We start from the raw sequence: 5,530 nt of genomic DNA on the forward strand, positions 1-5,530 counted from the left end.
AAGCTGTAGTTAATGTAGAACTTAACTTCAACACTACTACAAACAGTACAACTTTGAAAATGTACTAGTTACAAGCTTAAATGTTAAGACCACTTTAAAGAGCACGTAAGCTCCTCTAAAATGCTTACTATTAAAAGCCTGTTCATTGACACTTGAAGCATCACAAGATCTTTTTGCTGCTTGTTTACAATTTATGTAATCTAGTCTGCTACACAGTGGAATGTAGCTGTTCTTTTGATTATGGTTTTATATGTTGTGTATGTATATATATGGGAAAACATAAACTTCTTTATTTTTTTCTCATTTTTTAAATAAATTTTTTTCAGAAACACTTGACAATCTGTTATACTAAGCATAGCCAAATTCTTGTGTTTGACTGTATTAAGCCATAGTATACTAAGCATGCACCTACAGAAACGACTTTAAACCAAGGTGTTGTCAATTATGTGGCTGCTATTAAAAGAATCACTTTACTATAACACGCTTGCACAGAATCTGGGCCGTGACAAAAGACCCCTGTAACTGTGATAACTTCCAAAGGGGGTGTAACATTATTTGTAATCATAAAAAAAACCATTTCTTGGAACTCTCTAATTTCAGCAGCAAATTCTGTATACTTGCATGTCTTTTAAGTCCCAGGCATGCTGATCCTCTGTTTAATGTATTTTATGTTAGCATAACATTTGGATAAGGGTGCAAGCATGTTTGCCAAATGGTTCTGGTTCTTCACAGAAAGAAATTATCTAAAACATTCCACGTCTGGCTCCAGTTTGAAAGGCTTTCTGATTAATGCAAGACTTTATTAATGTTGGGATACTTGTCTAAAGTAGAAACTAGAATGTAAAAAAACCCCTACATTCTTGTTGATTACAGAGAGCTATCTCAAATTAAGTACAGGACTAATGCAACATTTTTTTATAGAATTAATACAAAACCACAATGTGTATTACAGAAACATTAGGTGCAAGGGGGCCCCTCGAGATAATCTAGTTCAGTGGTCTCCAAACATTTTTCATCATGCACCCCATCAGTAAAAAATTTTCAGCATACAACCCCAAGACATGTATATTTAGTAATTTATAAACTACATACATGTTCTACTGTACTAACATATTATGTACATTATTTTAAAATACACTAACATAGAAATTAAAAGTATTTTAAATAGTGCTTGTTTAATTTTGCTTACTTATGTTTGCTTATTTTGTTTTGTAATAAAAAAAGTGTTACATACTTTCTTCCCACACCCTACTGTGGAGACCACTATCTAGTTGAACACCCCGCTCAAAACTCTCTCTCCTGATGGAGGTATCTGCCCTGTTGAGTTCCTGGATCAAAGCTGGAAGTGAAGGTTAACACTGCCAGTGTTGCAGTGAGAGTCTGCCACGGACTAAGCAAGCAAAGCTTACTAGTTACTAAGTTTTACTTAGTTAAACTAAGTAAAAAGACTGCTATGTAACTAAGTAAACTAAGTAGATGAGACTTTCTGTAAATAACTGAATTTTCAGGTAAAGGAAATAAACTGCATCTAAAGTCATAAACGACAGTTAAAGCAGGCCTAAAAAGGGTAGCCTGGCCTTTCAGGTAGCCAGTTGATGGGCTAGTTCTAGTTCCAAAATACATATTCTGCAATAAAATACTGCTCTGTCTCTTTTACTTCTGCTATTGCACAAATGGCAAAAGTATTGCATTCAGTAGCAGAAACGAGTATATTGACAACTGCTCAGATTAAGGTATCACCCCTTGAAATGTCTAGGGAAGGTCTCTTATGTGAGCCTTGCCCGGATGCACGCTCGAGTTGTACGCTGTTTGCGAGATTTGAGTACTCTGCGAGGAAGGGGATTTGGGGTGAAAGTTGGGTCGTAATGTAAAGTAGTGCTGTTAGGATGTCTTGCTTCACATCCACACCGAAAGCCATTTAGGCCTGCCTTCATTTGTAGTTCATGCACCATTAACAGCTATTTGTCCTGCAATAAAATATTACAGTTCACATTCAGACTTTGCCCTCATCTGGACATGCTTTCTGACTGGGTTAATGCAAGCTCAGGAGCTCCTGCTTTGGAAATAGGGGGTGATGGAGGGAAAGGCAAGAACTTATTCTCTGCATTTCGTCCATTCTGTATAACCACATGTGCATCGCTAACAGTACAAACTGGTACTCTTGCACATTCAAAAACTGATTCCAGCTTCCAGGACTCTCTATTATCATGATGACTTAAAGTCACTCTGTCAGCGCTGCTAGCGCTAATCTGATAAACCCTTTGTTTGCAACCTCCAAGCCAGTTAAAGACGATAATCAGTTCCTACCTCCAGCCAGAAGGCTGAGTTCAGAGCAAAGGGAGATGGCCTCCAAACATAAGTGAGTAGCAAGCCTACGCTGACTGTGTTTGCCCAAAGCTGTCGCTGCGCTCAAGGAAGCAGGAATAGCACTTGTGCAGATACAGCCTGCAAACAGAAAGCTGCTTAAACTGACTAAGTATTAGCAGTTGCCTAACAGTTAAAACGTGTCCTAAGTTCTGTTACGCCATTAAGTTACCTCGATCATTTCTGAAAACTAACGTGCCATTTTTACACTTGTGTCTACGCTAGTAGATTGTATCTCCATGTAAATGAAGGGTAAGGTAGTTAAAGCTTTAAAAACTTCCTGTCACTAACAAATGGAATACATTAAATTTTTATTATTAACTATGAGTTCATCAGGCTGGAGGAAGAGTCAGTGACATGCAAAGTTGTCCTCTTTTTGTCTCTCAGAGAAACAGGATTAGTTGAACTGACAAAAGATTAGCAGGCAGATGGCACATCAAGGAGGGCAAAGCGCATTGTCGAAGCTCGTAAGACAATCTGCCCTGAGGTTGGTTAGGCTTGGCAGCCATTAGAACAACAGTGTAGAGCAGAAAATGAGAAAAACAAAATATAAGGAAGACAGAAATAATTGTTGGGGCTCCCAGTTTTTTCTTATTCACATGAGAGATACAGAAGATTCTAAGCCTTATTCTGCAAAATGCAAAATGTGGAAGGTCTTTGCCCTGCACAAACATGTTTGCCACACGTGTGTAGACAAGCGTGGTCCTGGAGCACAAAGAAAGATAAAAGAGGAATTTTGCTTTCTTGGCAAATGGACAGCTAAGGTAGGGCAGGTGGAGATGCCCTGAAACGCTGAGCCAGGGTGTGCAGAAGCGTGTGCAGCAATTTCATCCTGCAAAAGCCACTCAGAACTGCTAGGGTCCCCAGCACTATCTTCTGCCCAGCTCTGATACCGGATCTGTATCTAATAGCTGAAGATGACACAGCTGAACTCCACAGGCAAAAAGGTTTGTATCATTTAGAAGTTTGACATAAAGCTATCTAGGCAGTTAGTGATGTATAAACTAAAAACAGACTCAGTTCTATTCTTATTAAAAAATAAGCTCTGCAGTTTGTACAAGAACTGTGGCCTAGCTTGGCCAAACACCTGCTTATCATAAGGCACCCATCGGTTCCACCTTTGATCCTTCTTATGTTCTGGATGGCTACTACCATTTTGTGAATGCTCTAGGTTGTCACCGGGCTTCCATCAACCTTTCTTTAGAGGTACGTGGAAGCTTGGGGTCAACTCCAGGATTTCCAACCTTGGTTTTCTAATTTTTCTTAGAGGGTGTTTTCTACCAGTTAATTCTGATTACTGGTTTATTAAGGAATTCGATGACTACTGTGATATAAACAACAGCATTGGTTGCTTTGCTCCTGCCAAACGTTCCAACTTATCTAACTGGGTCACTGGTTTACTGAGGTGCATTTCAGGGAAAATCCTGCTGCAGCTAGTCTGATATTGAGAAGCTGCGAAGGCTTCTTCCTCCCCTACAAAAAGGGTTATTAGTACAAAGTCTGACGCATAAAAATTTAGCTCTATGCTAATCCTAGGGTTGGTGGTATGAGTAATCTGAGCACGATGGAAGGCTCAGGCTTGGTAGGCATGATTCAGATAATTCTGCTGGAGTCTGCAGAGGTTAGTGTCTGAACGGAATCATCAGCTTCTGATGTTGTTCCTTCTCAACACAAGAGAAGGAAGGAGCATTAAACAGCCCTGCACCATTTTCCCCAGCAGCCTGACAAAGCTCCTGACCTCAAGTTTGTAGGGCTCATGTTGAGACAATGAGCAGGGATCGTGAACAGCGTGATTCAGCGTTGTCAGCTGATGTGGGTTGCTGATACTTCATTTGTGTTATGGGTAAGAGGAAGCCAGGCAGCTTTTCACAGCTACATAAAGATGTTATCTTTAATAGCGACAAATAAATTCAGGTAATGGTTTTGTGTCTTATTTAAAATTTTAAACGCATGAAAATGCAGTAATGGGCAATTCTTCATAACATTCTGCTGCTTAAGATTTTTATTTGATTTTTAAATAAAGGGAAATTTTGAACTGGTTGAAACCAGCATTAATTCTGTCACTGCCTTCAGTGGGACCAGGATTCAACATCAGTGTCTATATTTGTAAGTCTGAATTTAGAACAAGTAGGAGAAAGCATTTGGTTTTTACAGAGGAAAATTGTCTACAAGCTGTGTTCCATGCATAGTGAAAAATTATTTCTATTCTGTCTGTATACATGGTTATCCAGTTTGGTTGGGTTTTTTTTAAGTAGCTCATTAAATTACATATCTCAGTTAACAGATGCATGGTGTCTCTGTACCAGCTTCTACCTGCACTGCTGGACAGGGCAAAAATATTTATTGGAAGTTTTAATCCTCCAAATTCACCTGGAGCAAGAAGAAATTTTGGTCTTTGTCAAATTCAAGTAAAATTCGGTAAAATCCTTCCCCCCAAAAAAGGCACGCAGTTGCTCACAGGCCTACACTATTAGCTGTGATGCTCACGTGGCCTCTACACGTCTCAAACCTGCCTGTACCCTCCAGTCTGAGAAGCAAGGGGTGAAGGTGAGGAGGCTCTGTACTGAATCAGATCAAGATTCAACATGCAAGCTCAATTCTACTTTTCTTGTAGCAACAACTGCTCTGTCCACAGTCCATTACATCCCAGAACTAATAAACTGACATTTTTCTTAACTTGCATTTTTAGAACGTGTAAAACCAATTGCTTAATAGAGTTTTACAATTTGGGATTACATGAACCACTGCTATTCTCGATTACCCTTTACCCTGCGCATCAGCAGGTGCCAACTGGAGCCCTTCCCACCCCAGCACCTGTGGCCTCGCAGGTGACCGCGGCTCCTCGCCTTGGGCGCGTCGCGATTCACAGCTAATGGACGGGCATGAGGTCGTTCAGCTCCCAATGTCAGCCTTGGGTGGCTGAGAGCTCAGGGCTAAATTAAGTCTGTTGGAAGACAGTAACGATGATTCAACTTCCTCTTCTGAGAAATGCGTCCGTTAGAATAAGTTAAATTTTAAAAATGATAGATGATATCTATATGTAATATAGATACTTAGGGATATTTATAGATATGTAGAGATATATGTAAGAAAATATCTGGCAAATATCTCTTAAATGTTAAAAACTATAAGTTTTGGGGCTGGAGCGCAACATTTGTATCTCGGT

This window comes from Phalacrocorax aristotelis, chromosome 6 (assembly GCF_949628215.1).
Source record: "Phalacrocorax aristotelis chromosome 6, bGulAri2.1, whole genome shotgun sequence".
Taxonomy (NCBI): domain Eukaryota; kingdom Metazoa; phylum Chordata; class Aves; order Suliformes; family Phalacrocoracidae; genus Phalacrocorax; species Phalacrocorax aristotelis.